The sequence below is a fragment of the Lissotriton vulgaris genome, unplaced genomic scaffold (genome assembly GCF_964263255.1).
Source record: "Lissotriton vulgaris unplaced genomic scaffold, aLisVul1.2 SCAFFOLD_1441, whole genome shotgun sequence".
NCBI classification, from domain to species: Eukaryota; Metazoa; Chordata; class Amphibia; order Caudata; family Salamandridae; genus Lissotriton; species Lissotriton vulgaris.
In genome coordinates this window covers 305,655-323,651 of record NW_028242661.1, presented here as the reverse complement: position 1 = coordinate 323,651, position 17,997 = coordinate 305,655, and positions in this window count along the sequence as shown.

Genomic DNA, 17,997 nt, shown 5'->3' with positions numbered 1-17,997 from the left:
CAAGAAACCCTGTTTGGGTTGGGAGATATGGCTGGTGGACTGAAAAGGGATAGAATGGATACGGGCCTGAGTAGGACAAGCAAAAGAACTGTTGCAAGAGGGACACAAACGGGCCCGGCTCAGAACCTCGGGTCTAAGCCGATGATGGCAACAGAGCGCAGGGGGTCTCAGGGAAAGAAGGGTACTGTACAAGTTCTCCAGTGATGGGGGAGGATGCACGCCAGGAGGCCCAAGGTCCAGCCCGTCCTGCAGCGCGTCCTCAGCGCGGACGGGCGCAGACGGGCTGAACTCTGGCGTAACTCCGGCGTCAGTCTGGCGTCCCCGCAGCGCGTATCCGCTGCGCGTCAGCATGGCTCTCTTAAGTATACGCCTAGCGTCCTCCTGGCGACTAGAGCGCAATACCAGCCAATCAGCGCTAATGCTCGACCATCCCCATCCAAGATGGCGCTAAAAAACGGACCTGCGCCGGGAAGCGGACCCGCCAAACAGCGGTGGGTGTCCCTAAGTTAAAATGCAAGTGAGGGCCAGGCGCTGTCAGCGCAAGTTAAGAACAGGGGATAATAACTCAAATCTCAAAGTAAATAAAAAACAAGGTTGTATTAAAAACGAGCAGCAGCTCGGTTCCTGAGGTGCATTAAGCGCATGCACAAATCTACTGCCAGCTATAGAGGAAGAGCATGAGGTTTACCTCTCTTAAGTATACGCCTAGCGTCCTCCTGGCGACTAGAGCGCAATACCAGCCAGTCGGTTTTTATATGTAGCAACTATAAGCACACTGCAAAGATATTGATAGTATTTTTAATTGCAACAAGAATTAAATTTATATTCACAGGTGATGTAAGAAATGAGAACATTAACAACATTACTGATGACTTGCCGTATCCCTTCAATATCACATCACTAAGAGTGTTGCGGATGCTGCAAACAATGCTATTTTCACAGGTTTTGCTGACAAGGGAAGCACAGACTGGATTCTATTGCAGGGATGAGTCCACATGGAAAAATATGCTGCAAATCATCAAAATACTATTACAACCTGTCAATATGTAAAGGGAAAACAATTCTTGTGAATAGCAAGACATACTCATTTGGGTGGAGAGGCCAAAAAAATCAATGTCTTACACCCCATTTCATAAGCAGTACGTGTAATTGCATTTAAATAGCACTTACTACCCCGGACAAGGTCTTGAGGTGATTTTCTGAGAGTAGCTACTCTGGAACTTAAAAAGGATTAGTGGTGAATTAGTATAAGGGAATATGAATTAATGTGAGTGGTGGACAGGTGAGTCTGTAAGTCGGATTGAAATGGAGGCAAAGAAAAGGGAGGGTCTAGAAAGGGTTAATTTGGAGATCATAGCAGAACGAGGAGGTTTGGGATGAGTAAAGGAGAGATGGAGGGGGAATACTCTCTAGAAAGTGGATTATGGAGAAAGATGATGAGGTATTGGATGAGTCTAGGGGGGACACATGAGGGAAGGGTTTAGAAAGGCTTGTTTGTGAGATCTGGATAGGAAAAGAGGTTTGAAATGAAGCAAAGAGGCGAAGAGAAGGGAAGATTTACAAAGGGTTATTTTGGGGATCACAGCAGTAGAATGAGGTTTTTGATGAGTCCAAGAGTGGAGGTAGAGGATATATTGAGAGATGTTTAGGGTGAAATATAGGGTAATGCATTGGAGAGACTGACTTTTATTTTAACATTAGGAGTAAAGTACTGCATATTTACATACATAGTGTCCAAGCTTGCCTAATTTCTGCTTAGAGCACAGTACTTATGTGACAAGTGTGCACAGACGCGCAGCGGAGGCGGGCAACGGGTGCGCCCTTGGCAGGACAAAGGTGCACCAAAGCCAAGCCCTTCTGCGCCCGTCCGCGTCTGGACTGCGGCCAGCGCCAGCCATGCTGTCCCTCGTAACAACAATACAAATATCTCCAGGACACGAGACTCCCTTCCGAGTCTAAGGAAGAACGCTTGTCCAACAGGACATGATATTGACTTAGTGAGTGCTATACTCCCACATTTCTTTAAAAACTGCAACTTTGTCTTGGGGAAACCAGAAAGATGTTGAGGAAACAAGAAAGCAATCCCCTTGAACTCGTGCTGAAGAAACCAGGAGACAGAATACGAGCCTGCCTTATAAATTGCATGTCACGGCCCAAACATGCAGACAACATCTCTATATCAGTATCCAATAATGTTTGGGATATGATGACTTTAATTTACATATTTTTGACCCCAAGTGCACCCATGCATCTGAGTTGATAATGTCACTCAATGGGGCAAATCTCTCCCAATATATAAGATCCCCTACCCACTGTGCTGGCAACACTGTAGATCTAGTTTTTTCGGATATCCCGTCCTTGGTCGCCGAGACTTTGCAACAAATGTTATGGACAGACGACTTTCTGGTCCCTTTCTCATTTACCTTGGAAATACCACAACCTGGTGGGGAAACCCATGCAAAAAAGGAACTGGAAGAAACTAACGGCGGAATCCTTAGGCCCAGTGTTGTTGCAGGTTCGACCATTATCAACCCTAACGTAGACGCGACTGCATGGGCCGAGTGGATCTCTGCCACCATGGCCAAAATAGCACCAGTTAGAGTAGGCAGATCTTCTGGAAATTCTCCGTTAGCCCCCTGATTCTCTGAGGAACTCAGAGTGGAGAAAAGTAAATGCAAATTAAAAGAACGCCTTTGGAGGAAAGAAATATGTCCATCAACCAAAATTGATCTACAAGTAAGCTCTAATTCAATTTTACAGATCTATGAAAGTTGTGTAGTGTAGTTCCTATATACCCAATAGGATCTTCGCATTGAAATAATATATCCTGTAGATTTGATGAAGGACTTGGGTCGACTAGTTCTCTATCAAATATATTAGACTTAATTGTGAGTGCCAGCTAGCTCAGAGGCCACTAGAAAAGTTCTCGAATTCACAAGAAGGGATTCGTTTCAGACAAATGCCTAAACATGACAACTTTGTTTCCCCAAGAATAAACGTATGTCCAGAGTCCCGGAAACAATCGATACATATTTTACTCAGTCAATCGTGCATGCTTCATTTTATCAAAGGTGCAGACGGGCGTTTTCAAAAAAAGAATGTATAGAACAGTCTTCTTTCTCTTGCAAGTAAAGTGAACTGCTGCAATCGTAATACTAGTTGCAAAGTATAATGCGCACAGTAAGAGGAGTATTATAAAATAATACTGTAAAAGCAATGAACGGTTTCTAAACCATAGATAAATAAGTAGATAAATAACAAAGGCTAAAAATACTCAACTGGTGCTTCTAAAATATGCCTACCCCAATTTACCTAACTTAAGTCTGGTATGAGGGAAGAAGTACGTGAGGTGTAGCATAGGTTTAGTTTTTCTTTGCCAAGAATCTAACCAAGATTCCTCTTAGGGTCTAATCAGCTCCATACCTTGGTTTTAGAATGAAGGAGGTCTGGTATCTCTGTCTCGGGACTCCAATTCCCAACACCCTGCAAGGGGAGCTTGGAAACACTGGAGCTGGATTCTCAGCGAGAGAAAGGACGGCTTCTCGATCAGTGCGTCAGCTGGAGGGTTGGCTTCCTTCGGCACTTGCAGTAGCCAGCTGCGTCGTGGAAGTAGAGAGTCAAACTGCTCTGAACCACCGTGTGTGTGCTATGGCAAGTGTAGGCATATTTACACATTGAAGGTGCCCATTTTGACGTAAAGTCGGGCATAATAACGTCATCAAAGAATCCCAAGGGAATGGCAGTTCTTCGAACGCTCCATGAATTCTTGGACAAATCAATATTCAAGCAAGGTGATGTCCCTGACTGCTGAAGCCGAGTTTTCCAAGTAATCGTTGTGGCTTTTGGAATGAGTGGAAGTAGCCATGCCTGTATTTGAACTGCATGGGTTATGTCTAAATATGGTTATAATTTCTAGGCCTATATCAGGGAATGTGAATTGTACCTATATAAAGGCATGAATCAGTAACTTTCGCTCGGATCCTAAAACGCTATATGTTATGTTATGTTATGTTATGTTATGTTATTTTTATACTTCTATAGCGCACGCCCACTCCATGGAGTATCCCGGCGCTTCTTTCCTCCAAAGGCGTTCTTTTAATTTGCATTTACTTTTCTCCACTCTGAGTTCCTCAGAGAATCAGGGGGCTAACGGAGAATTTCCAGAAGATCTGCCTACTCTAACTGGTGCTATTTTGGCCATGGTGGCAGAGATCCACTCGGCCCATGCAGTCGCGTCTACGTTAGGGTTGATAATGGTCGAACCTGCAACAACACTGGGCCTAAGGATTCCGCCGTTAGTTTCTTCCAGTTCCTTTTTTGCATGGGTGTCCCCACCAGGTTGTGGTATTTCCAAGGTAAATGAGAAAGGGACCAGAAAGTCGTCTGTCCATAACATTTGTTGCAAAGTCTCGGCGACCAAGGACGGGATATCCGAAAAAACTAGATCTACAGTGTTGCCAGCACAGTGGGTAGGGGATCTTATATATTGGGAGAGATTTTCCCCATTGAGTGACATTATCAACTCAAATGCATGGGTGCACTTGGGGTCAAAAATATGTAAATTAAAGTCATCATATCCCAAACATTATTGGATACTGATATAGAGATGTTGTCTGCATGTTTGGGCCGTGACATGCAATTTATAAGGCAGGCTCGTATTCCGTCTCCTGGTTTCTATACAACACCCCCTCCACTTTATTATGTTCGATATTATTAAATTCTAAGCATTTTAAACATATCTAAAGCATGATGTGTAAAAAATCCCTCCCAAAATACATAAAATGCTTTCAAAATGGCCGTACACGAAAGATGAGCATTTGTACTGTACGAATGTTAAAAAACAATGTTTCCATTAAAAGCATGTAGTGTGACATTGGAAAAAATGCTTTTCAGAATGAGGCATGAAATAACATTCATGAAATGGCTCTTAAATACAGAAGAAAGGTCCAGACCATTCCATGACAGAATATATAAACTGTTTAGGTTGTGGACAAGGTCAAATATTATCTCTTGGAAGTGTTTCAAATAATTCTTGTTCTCTAAGAATAGTTCTACTTTAAGCAGATTACTTTGTGCCAAAAAAGATTACATTTTTTGAAAAAGTCAAATCGCATAAAAATAGAGTTTCAAAGTTGGAAGTTTTGTTTTGAAAAGTCAAGGTCGAATGCAGAGTTCCATAGAACGCTGTGTGCTAACTTCAAAAGTCATTCTTGTTGTTAGGAGAAAACATCAAATCTTCTAAGCTGGTAAAGTATTCGTCTACAATACTAGGTGATAGTTGGACCATTTCGTTAAGTAGACCGATTGCACAAAATGTGAAGCATCGCCATCAGCGTTAGCCGCATTAGCAATGTTAGTTGGAGATGGAGATGGTACCTGTGTGCCTATCGATCCACGTATCTCACCACCAGCAGAATGCGTCTGTGAGACATCAACGAAAGCCGTCATCAGGCTTGGTAGTGCTGATAGAAGTGTTAGACAGATGTCCGACACGCATTCTTCTCCAAATAGCAGGCATCGCAGAACAGGTAAGATGCAATCTTGCCAGATTGGTCGGATTGATAGAAATCATGTGGTATTCAGGTCTCTTAAACGAGCCAGGCCCAGAAGCTGTATCGTGCGCTCACGGCATTTAATTGCCAGGAGAGTGTTCTCTATCGTAATCTGGGTGTCGCTCCTGACCGGACTTGCCATATCAGAGCAAAAGGAACAAATATAGTATTCCTGCTATGAGTCCCAAAATGAGAGGCAGGCCGCCTAACACAGAGTGCACGAAGTTTGGAAAAATGCAGAGGACTGCTTCAAATGGTACTAACAGTCCTAAAAAAACTGTCCTAAATACATGTACAATGCCATTGGTATCAGACATGTTTAAGATACGACCTAACATTTCTACGAAATGTACAGGGCAGTTTGTCGATAATAGGGCATGTATCTCTGCAGAGGACCTTTCAGCTTGTGGTTCATACGTCTCGTTGGACAAGGTCAGTGGCACCGGTTTTTATAAAAGTATGGCTTTCATTTTTCTTAAAGTATTAATTCAAATAGAAAAGATGTTCAGTGAAGGCCATACAACAAGTGACCCTGGCTGACACAGTTACGAGATAGGCTGTTCCTGGCAACATACCACAACAGCTGTGATCATTTAACATTATATAGCTTCCGTTGGAAAGCTGCCTAAAAATTTGATCTATCACTGCTGCTGTGGAACCTTGCAGGTGGCAGGATAAATTGGTTGAATAACCGTTACAGGCTCCATGTAAATTAATACCCTGACATAAAAGTGTACCCCTTAGTTCACTTTTACATGTGTACTACTAAGAAATACTTCTTTTTCCCCACTCCAATATCTGTGTGTATATAGTAATTACCAGGTTGACTTAATGTATTCTTTAACCAACCTTTCATACACGCCAGCTGGTATATGTTTCAAACAGTATTGCAAATTGAAAATTGTGACAGGTAGAGTGATTATCCCATGTAATAGTCATTCTGTTGCAGGTTTTCTCTGAAACAGTTATTGGTAATCTATCCAGTTTTTCAATGCTGTGACTTGTTTATCTGTAAGGTTAAATACAGAAAACAATGATGTGGTGTTGATTAGACGCCATGGCACATATCCAGAACGAAGATTTTATAACGTCCAGCCTAAAAGCATTATAGAACGCAATTGTGACTGTCCATGCTCTAGCATGAGCAAGTCCTGTTCCATTATGTCTATGGCAGAGGATACTATGCTGTCCAAAGAATACATTCGGGATGACAGAGTTGTTAACCCATTGTCAACTACAGAGAGAGCTTTCTCTAAATTAATACGTTCAATTTCTCGTATTCTTTTTGCAGTCTCTATCTGTGTCGCTTTCCAAGTTTCATTATAGATGGCGTATATACCTGCGTATATAAAACATTTATGACGTCGTTTCGCAGGATCTTGTAAAAAGTCCCTTATATCAACGCCATCTTTAAGTAAAGATAAATGTGGTTTAACCTCTGTTACTGTGGATTTTTCTAGCCACTCAAGGCACAGTTTTCCTACACTGTATTTTGTCACTATCCCTGGATGTTGTTTCTAGACATGTCTTGGATCTGGCCTAGTTAATGTAAACCCTTGTGTCTTGTTCAGGAATCTATCTTGACAGTTGTTTGTGTCTGTGGGCCAGATTAACCATTTCTTCCAATCAGTATCGGTTCTGTTTTTAAGTAGAATTGTTTTTACATCGACCCTTCCCTCTGAAGTGTTTTTACTATCAGGTGTAGGTATGGTCAGTTTGTTTAAATCTTTTATCATTGCCAGGCCAAGGCAGGATGTCTGTTGCACAGTGTCGCTCAAAAAGATGATTTGTTCAGGGATAATGCAGGCTCGAAATAAAGCTTCTATTCCCTGCACCTGCCAGTCTTTTGAGCCCCAGACAGTTTTTTGTTTCTATGTTGTCACTTTAAAAGTCAAAATCTAATGAGGACAGCTGGGCATAAAAAGCTGCAGAAAAAATTTGCATAGTATTAGTCAACATACTTTTCATTCCTGTCTTACTAATATTTTTAAAGTAAACACTTCAGATTTGAGATATTAAAACCTGAGAAGTATCGAAATTTTTTATAGAATGATTAGAGCTCCTTTTGGTGGTGCTGGACAATGTTCCTATTGATTAAAAGTATAAACATTTCTAGGGTTTGCATATCCATGCAAACAATGATGACCATTGCCCTTCTTGTGCTGCTAAGATTAGTCCTAATCTATGTTCCATGTCTGGAATTACTCTATCCCTCACTCCAGGGATTTAGGCAAAAGGAACAATATTTACATCAGTTATATATGAGTACTTGAGTGGAAAGCCTTTTCATAACATTTTACTGCTGTCTTTATTGGAAGCAGCGACAGCCTGCATTATTTCACTGTCTATTTTTGTTAGTGAACGAGTGATTGCAGCTACGGAAGCCGTTTGTACAGCTGAATTCGCGGCTTCATCAGCCAATGAATTTCCTGCAACATGAACGCCATCACGTTAATGACTCAGTGTATGGATCACATGAGTCTTTTGTAGTTCTTTTTGTAATTTAACTTCTTGTTACCAAAGCAATTTATGCTTGATTGTGCCACCTTTTGCAACTTTGAAACCATTTTAAATCCCATTCTGCAAGTATTCATTGAAGTATTGAACACAGTAATATGAATCGCACACTATCAGTGTGAGGAATTCGCGATCGGTATTTTCAAGCACCATCTTGAAAGCCTGATTTCAGCTCGCTGAGCTGTATAGTCTGCAAGAGATTGAGTTTTGTGACCATAGGTCGGAATTTACCTACACGCCAGCGACCTTTAACAATTGCGCACCCAGCACTATAAGCTTGTTTACCCTCAATTGCGGGCTCTGCTGATCCGTCTGTATAAATTATATATTCGTACTGTTCTAGAGGCAGAATCTCAGTGGGCAGAGGACATTCTTGTTCGTTTTGTAGAAATTCTTGTGTTTTCAAATAGGGGTCAAAAACGTATTCAACGTCTGTTGCAGCAAGAGAGTTAACCCATTATATCCATCTCGGATGTAAAACCTTTGCATTCGGAATGCTTGCTTTTGTCCCTCCCTATAATGCAGGTACAGGAGTAACTACCATTATGCGTTTACCCTGTGCGAGAGCTGTCTCTTTTGCTACTGCAGTTTGAACCGCTGTCAGAATTTTTTCAGTTGAAGGGAATTTCATTTCAGCTTCTGTGTACAAGTGTGATTTGTAAGCAATTTGTACTTTTTCACCTTCATTAAAGGTTAAGTACGTGAATCTGCATTTTCCTGGGATTATTCTGATTACAAGGTTGCGTACGTTTACGCTTGTATGTAAATGTGTTGTTGCTAACATGTCTGTTTGCACTTAAAGCAAAATTTCTATGTGTTTTTGAGTCCAATTAGTTGTTTTAAAAACAGGTTTGATTAGTTTGTAGAGAGGATTAACCCTTTCTGCGTAATTTAGAATGTACTTTCTTCCAAAATTCAGGAAACCTAGAATTGACTGTAAGTTTTTCAGCGTTTTTGGAGGTTGGAGCAGCGCACACTTTTCTAAAAAGTTGGCTGCAAGGCTTTTACTTTCACTTGATAACTCGTATCCCAGAAAAAGGACGTTGAGGTGGGTAACTCGATTTCTTAAAGTTGAATTTATACCCTTCAGAAGCGAATCCAAGTATAATGGTATTCACTCTGTTCAAGTGCTTGTCCAAGTCATTGTCTGCTCGATATATGTTATCCACATAAGTTAATGCCTCATTATCATATGTGTGTAGTAACTCTGTTACTCTGGCTGAAAATAACCCCAGACTGTTCTTGAATCCCGTGGTGGAGTCTACAGAAGTGACACCGTGTCCCCATAATTGAGGAAGTACCTGAGGTCAAGTGCAATGTTTTGACAGAAGAAACCGTTTGAAATATTTAATGTGGTTTTATACTTTTTATGCACTACGTTATTCATCAGTGCTGCACTGTGTGCATTTTGTACTGCAAAGGTTTTACAACAAGAGTTTAAATGTCTGTAGTCCAAAACTAGATGATATGTATTGTCTGGTTTGGAGACAGGAAACAAAGCATTGTTCATTGACGAGGTGCATGTTTCAATCACCCCTTGGTATTCAAGTTAATCTAAGATCTCCCTGACCTTTTTTTTAGCTTCTTGTTAACTGGATACTACCTCTGAGCAGTCGGTTGAGTTTTTAACTGGATTTTATGGTGAAGGGAATCCCTTCCTACAAGATTTTTATATAATGCTGGAGCCTGGGCTACAGCCCATTTTCTGGCATAGGTATATTTTAGGTGAATTGGAATATGATTGGAGAAGTCTGGCATAGTCATGTCTTCGCCATGTGAGCACTCTCTGACAAATTTTGTTGGCCAGTCTTTTTCAGCTAGAAGAATGTCATAACCCTTAGAGCGCTTACCCCCCAAAAGAGTGGTCTTAATTTTTCTAGTTATGTCCCCCTCCATCCAGAGCGTTACGTCATATAACTTATGGGGTACACTAATCCTGATGTCAGCTGTTTCAACTTGAATGTACTCATAAAGTCCACTGTCTCCAGATGATCCTTCAAGATCTTGCGAGCTATGGTGATTTCTGCTGCGCTGTCTTGCATTGTCTGGGCTCACTCCCCGTTCTTGAGTTGTGTCCTCAAGATCCTCAGCTTGTCTGATTTTTAGACCTGCTACCTTCTGTTTTGTGAATTGAGCTTTCTTATTTTTTGGAACATGTTCTTCCTTATGTTCTGACCGTCCTCTTCTTTCCGATTTCTGTGAGGAAGTCTGAAAGGTACGAGAGGAACGTGTGTCAGTATCTTCATATCTATCAGGTTTTCTCAAATTATCCCTATTTCTGAGAGTATACCTCTTTTCAAAGTGCTCCTTTTGAGGAGGCATTCCCCTGGACTGAGAACGCTTCTCATTAGAAGTTTGTTTAGTATTTTCCCACTTCTTTTTAGGAGTAGAGAGAGTGTTTTTAATAAAGACCTTTTCAGGATTTATTGTTATTTGGGACTTCATAGGCTTTTTCTATTATTCTGGCCAGTTCATATGGTGGCTCAGTTATATCAATTTCTCTTATTTTTTGGCAGCTCGCAACATATGTTGCTTCACCTTTAATATTAGCTAATTTTATAGCTGAGACCTAGTTGAAATATTTCAGTAATTCCATACCCAGATTTAAAGCAGGCTCTGCCCCGTAATCATTTTGAATCTGTTTCAGGACATCTGGCATTACCGCCATAGTCAGAACACCATGTGTTTTTGTTTAGATTGCAGCAAAGACGGTGCAACAAGTGTCGCAGTCCTCCAGGTACGGTGCGATCCCCATTGGTAAACAGATTGTTAAAATTCTGTGTTTCTCATGAGGTGTACGCTCAGGAAATACTGCCTCGATTTGAGTAATTTTTCGAGCTATCCAGAATGGAATTTGATCCCTTTTTGCGGGTAATTTACTAATGACTGATTGTATAGTCTGTGGTGTGATTTTATTTGTGTTCCCCTATTGAGGGGTTTGTTGTGGAATCCTTATAGGAGGTTGGACTGTTAGAGTCCGCATGACATATTGAACCAATTGTTTATGTATTTTTATTAGTTGTTTTAGTTGAACAAATAAGTTTTCACTTGACATTTCTTCAATGTGAGGATGTGGTGTATAGCTGGTTAGTACCGGCCATGTTGCTCCTGGTCTACCTAGTGGACCGGGCCTGGTATTGTGATTTTGATGTTGTAGGGTGCCTTTAAACCTGAGCTGATGCTCTTGGTAAGTTAGTGGAATTTCAATATCCTCAAAAGGAGCGTATTCCATTGGATTTTCCTCCACTTTGTAGAAGTGAAACACATGCGATACTGCATTTGCTTCAGGGAAGACTATCCATGAATAGAGTACCTCTGTCTGCAAATATTTGTGTGCCTCTATGACAAAAATGACCCTACCATCTCTTGGTGATTGGCCATTTGTTATACGTTTTATAGTGATGGCTTTCCTTACATTTTCCGGGATGATTATAGCAACCGGATCATTTTGTTGGAAACCTGTACCGTCTAAACCCTGTTGGTTAGCAGTTGCTTCAGCTCCACCGGTCTCATTTTAAGCCATTTTGTTGGCTGAAAGTTTGTAGAGCAAGTTTCATGGAAGCAAAGATAAGGTGCACAATATTTTGGAACACTGCATCCTTCAACATTGAATCAAACCAAAAACTAATACATAGGATTTTCGTCCTACTCAGTTATGGCGGATATTTTATCTCTTTACCCACTCCAGATGTCTATTGGAGAATTTGACAGGAATAAGGGGTCTCTGTGTAAAGCATGTCTGAGTTACTCTCGTATCTAGCGGTAAATTAGTGCCTTAACAAACTTTGGCGCAATGTAGTGTAGTTCCTATATTCCCAATAGGCTCTGTGCATTGGAATAATATATCCTATAGATTTGATGTAGGAATTGGGTCGACTAGGTCTCTATCGAATATATTGGACTTAATTGTGAGTGGCAGCTAGCTCAGAGGTCACTAAAAATTTTCTAGAATTCACAAGAAGGGATTCGTTTATGACAACTGCATAAACATATAAAGAAAGAGCCCAATGTCTGGGTTAAGAGACCTGTCTCGTGTGGTGGCTGACTTTGCAGAAAATATCTAAGTGTAGCCAAAAAGAAAGAAAAAATGTCTTTCTTATAGTCCCCTCACTCACCGGAGTTTCCTCACGGTGACATGCTTCATCATTGGGGTCCTCCCAGTTCTCTACGAAAAGGGGCGTGCTACGACTTGCGAAACTACGTAGGAGAACTGTAGTAGTGAAGGACTATGTGTGGTGTAGGGAAAGTGGAGTGGAGTGGATGGGTGTAAGTGAGTTTAAAAATACCGTGCTAGTGGGCCTCAATGTTTTATTCTGCTCCTAGACCGGTATGTTAAAAAAGAGGGGGTTAATACTGTGCACCAACCTATAATGTAGCTGGATCAGTATATGGTCAACATGTTTCACGCTACCCCAAGCTTTTCGTCAGGACCATACAGGGACCAGCCCTGTATTGTGCCACTCCTAAAAAACCTAGAATTAGGATTAGGAATCTGTTAGTGAAAAAATTATTTACAGTGATTAACGTTGTTCCTATTTGGTACACGTGTAGTTCAACATACATACATACAACCACGTGTTTTACAATCCTGATATTCCTCTAGCATTGTTTCCAACGAGGCAATACCACCCCCCTAAGAGACCATGATGTGCTATTAAGCACCTACAAAAGTAAATATTTGGACTTTTCTCTGGTTGTGTGTTAAATGTGTGTTCACTGTTTTTGTAAAGTCACTTCCGTATGTCTGTTTATGAAGTTTCACGTTCATTCCACTTCATGTGCAGTTTGGCGAGCAGACACCGGACTTGAGAGTGTGCACACACCGATATGGTGTAAATATACCATATAGAATGTGCGCATCGAAGTGCATGTAACTGCAATGTACATGTAGAAGGATGCATATGTCCCCGATCTCTGTTGAGATAGGGGCGAGGTGTTTTTAATTGGTTTCTATTTTATCTCTTTTACAGGTTCACCAGTGAGCAATACATTCGCCCAAACCAAGCGTATGTATGTTGAACTACAAGTGTACCAAATAGGAACAACGTTAATCACTGTAAATAATTTTTTCACTAACAGATTCCTAATCCTAATTCTAGGTTTTTTAGGAGTGGCACAATACAGGGCTGGTCCGTGTATGGTCCTGACGAAACGCTTGGGGTAGCGTGAAACATGTTGACCATATACTGATCCAGCTACATTATAAGTTGGTGCACAGTATTAACCCCCTCTTTTTTAACATACCGGTCTAGGAGCAGAATAAAACATTGAGGCTTGGTATTTTTAAACTCACATACACCCATCCACTCCACTCCACTTTCCCTACACCACACATAGTCCTTCACTACTACAGTGCTCCTACGTAGTTTCGCAAGTCGTAGCACGCCCCTTTTCGTAGAGAACTGGGAGGACCCCAATGATGAAGCATGTCACCGTGAGGAAACTCCGGTGAGTGAGGGGACTATAAGAAAGACATTTTTTCTTTCTTTTTGGCTACACTTAGATATTTTCTGTAAAGTCAGCGACCACACGAGACAGGTCTCTAAACCCAGACATTGGGCTCTTTCTTTATATGTATCCCTTTAGGAGGACGGCCTGTTCTTTAGTACCTCCTTTTTCCCTCCATTTTTGTGCAACTGCATAAACATGACAATTTTGTTTCCACAAGAATAAATGTATCTTTAGAGTCGCAAAACTATAGATAGATATTTTACTCAGTCAATCGTGCATGCTTCGTTTCATCAGAGGTGCAGTGAAAATAGATGGGCATTTTCAATAAAAGAATTTATTTAACAGTCTTCCTTCTCTTGCAAGTAAAGTGAACAGCTACAATTGTAATACTGGTTGCAAAGTATAATGAGTACAGTAAGAAGAGTATTATAAAATAATACTGTAAAAGCATCGTATGGTTTCTAAACCGTAGATAAATACATACATAAATAACAAAGGCTAGAAATACTCAACTGGTGCTTCTAAAATATGCTAAACCCAATGTACCTGATGTAAGTCTAGTACAAGGGAAGAATTAAGTGAGGTGTAGCATAAGTTTAGATTTTCTTTGCCAAGAATCTAACCAAGATTTCTCTTAGGGTCTTATCAGCTCTATACCTTGGTTTTAGAATGAAGGAGGTCTGGTATCTCTGTCTCGGGACTCAATTTCCCAACACCCCACAAGGGGAGCTTGGAAAAACTGGAGCTGGATTCTCAGCAAGAGAAAGGACAGCTTCTCGATCAGTGCATCAGCTGGAGGGTCGGCTTCCTTCGTCACTTGCTGTAGCGAACTGCATCAGGCAAGTAGATAGTCGAGCTGCTCCGATCCACTGTTTGTTAACGAGGACAGGTGTAGGCATATTTATACCTTGAAGGTACCTAGTTTGATGTAAAGCCGGGCATAATACTGTCATCAAAGAATCCCAAGGGAATGATAGTTCTTTGAAAACTCCATGAATTCTTGGACAAATCAATATTTAAGCAAGGGGATGTCCCTGACCGCTGAAGCCGAGTTTTCCAAGAAAGCGTTGTGGCTTTTTAGATCGAGTGGAAATAGCCATGCCTGTATTTGGACTGCATGGGCTATGTCTAAATCTGGTTATGATTTCTGTGCCTAAATAAGGGCAATGTGAATTGAACCTATATAAGGGCATGAATCGGTAACTTTCGCTCGGATCCTAAAACACTATAAAAAGTTGCTTGAAGAGAAATCTTTGTAAAATGAGTTAATACCGCAGAGAACTCCAGCAAAGAAATATTCAAGCTTGTTATCTCCTTCAGTAAGCCAATAGCACTTGAGAGAAAGATCACTCCGTCACCTTCAATGTGTGCCAAACTATCAGACTTCTTTGAGAATTTTTTTTGAAGGTCTATGACACCTTCACGACTAGAATGGAAACAATTGAAATGGAATATGTGGAAACCCACGATGGAGAGACATCCTTCTCAGAATTTCCCCTCAACTCACAGCAGAAATCTTTGGTAGAGATCCTGAAACATAAATTAAGGTCCCCAGAATATCTTGCCACCCAAAACTGTGGAGATCACTGGCCCACCTGATCAATCCTACCCTGAACCACTTAAGGAATACTTCACTTGCCATGGGCATCTTCCTGGATTCTTGGAAGCATGCTATGTTACTGCCTCTCATGAAAAAGCCCAATTTTGTTCCGGGAGAGCTCAACAACTACCACCCGATTTCACTCCTTCTATTACCGGCTTAGATGCTGGAAAAATTGGTTCTATGTCAACTGTCCAATTTCATTGATAGGCATGCATTTTAGGTGAGATGCAGTCCGGATTTCGGACAGATTTTAGCACAGAGACTGCTCTGCTGGAGGTGGCAGAGTCTATAAGAATGAGTGGTGACACAGAAGCTTCAGCTATGCTGGTGCTCTTGGACTTGTCAGCAGATTTCGATAAGGTGGATCACCAAATCAAACCAGCAAGGCTTAAACGTGCAGGATTGAGGGGGGAGCGGCACTCTCCTGGCTGCAGTAATATCTCAGTGACCGTAATCAAAGGGTCACTCTCCAACCATTTAAGTCACAAGCAAAACCACTATGGTGCAGGGTGCCACAGGGATCGGCCTTAAGCTCTTTACTCTTAAATATATATTTGGCTCTCTTTTTTTCACTCATTGCCAAATAGGAAATAAAAGCCATTTCCTATGCGGATAACACCCAGTTAGTATTCTCCTTTGAGGACCACTCCGAGAACTCCTTCTCCAGGTTCAGGGGATGTTTGAAGGACATCTCATGCTGGATGAATAATAACACATTAACGCTTAACGCAGAGAAAACTGAGGTCCTGTTTTTTGGCAAGGCATCCCCCCTGTCGGCCGGACTGTGGTGCCGGATAAAATGGGACTCTCTCCCAGCCCCTCAACCACGGCAAAAAACGTGGGCATAAAATGGGAAAATGATCTGCTGTTCACAACCCAAGTATGTCATATTGCAACCTCAGGCTTCAGTATATTGAGAAGCTTGTGCAAATTTCTTATTACCAGAAAACTGCTGCAGAATCATGGTACATGCCTCAGTAACATTGAGGCTTGATTATGCGAATAGCCTCTACCTAGGCTACCTGCATATCTTATGAAGAGATTGCGGATGTTGCAAAATGTGGCTGCAAGATTAATTAGAAGAGTACCATTTAGACAACATATTTATCCACATATTAAACAGCTCCATTGGCTACCAGTAGAAAAATGGATAGAATTCAAGGCCCTGATGGTAGCCTTCAGGGCACTGAGAGGCAAGTGTCCCAGCAACATCAGGAAACAAATTTGACTCTCCCAACAAAAACTTGCATTAACATTGAACTCACACAATCTGCTTTGCGTACCTCGATATGCAAAGGCATGCACTGGGGGTAGATCTTTCACTGCGGTAACGACCATACTATGGAATTTACTTCCGGTTAAACTACGCCGAATCCAATCTGAATTGGAGTTCAGGAAAGCTATGAAGACCTGGCTATTCAGCCTGAGCTAGACCCACGGCAACCTCTCTCTTCTTCGTGTCTGCTACAGCACTGGGACACCTCTGTTTGAGGTAGCTATGCTTTATAAATATATTACATTAATTTAAGTACATGGAAGGTATATATGTATGAGGAAGTCAATATATCAACATTTAATTTTTATTTAATAAACTCAGGCTAATTTATTTCTTTTATTTAATTTTTTTCCTGTTAATAATTCAATAATGAAGCAATTGCAGGCAATAGTTATGATAAAATTAACATTGTTGAGAGATAAATAGATAAGGAACTATAAGCATCTAATCACGTATCTTCTATGAAAACTATGCCGTGACCTAAATACTTTATAGGCATAGAATAACTTTTTAGCGCCTGCTTTCGATCTCCAGGGCCACACTGGGAACCCAAAAGACGCCCTGGCCATTTTCTCAGATGAGCCCCTGTCGTGTAATTCCTAGGAATACCCAGGACGTGCAGGGTTTGGATGGACTAAACTGAGGGCTTGGTGTAGAAACAGACTCTAGACACACTCACACGATACATCAGCCATTAGATCAGCTAGCTCTATAGTGCCACTACCACCCCCCTGTATCTTACAGAGGTGTAGGTCGTTTCTGATAACCACTGGACTGGACAACCATGATTCTTCAGGGATCGTGGAAAACAATACAGTACTTTTCACTCAGCCATTCATGCTTACTTATTCTCAGAAAAAACACAGAATGGCAGTTAGTAAGTTTTCAGTAAGTATTTATTGGTCCAGCTTCAATCTTGTGTAAACATATTTGCTGCAACAATCAGGACGCAAAAGTATATGAAAGAAATCACAAGAACCAATACGGTAAATAGTAGAGACATTTCTACTATAGTGCTAAAAATATGAACACATACAGTTCAGATAAGAAAGTAGCACTTGCATACTCCTACAATGTGTGCCCTACCTAATTTTCTTAAATGTACCTAGCCTAGATATGTAGGTGTAGGTGTAGCATGTATGTAGGTAGCCAAGAATCCCCTATGGAAGCTCCAACCCCCTCACCTGATGGTAGAGAGTGAAGGACCTCGTCTCAGCTCTGAAGATGACACCCCGCAAGGGATGTCAGACCGCTGCATTTTTGAAGATTCAGCATGCAGGAACCCGTGGCAGCTTGAAAGGAATTCTCCTCTAATTTGCAGGCGGGAATAAGGACCTTATATTCTAGAGGGGTCACTCCAGGGTTTCTCCTGGAATCGATATGTTTTGAAAACAATCATAAAGGTTTTGCAAACAATCATACATTTTTTCAAAACATATGTGTTCATGCACAGTGGGGCCTGTTGGCCAAGAATGAAAAAGTGGTTACCCTTATACAGAATAATGTTGCAGAGCCTGGGGACATGTTTATGAACATCAAATATAGTGTTATATTGATAATATGCTAAGAGCATGTTCACGAAGAGACAGAGCTAACTA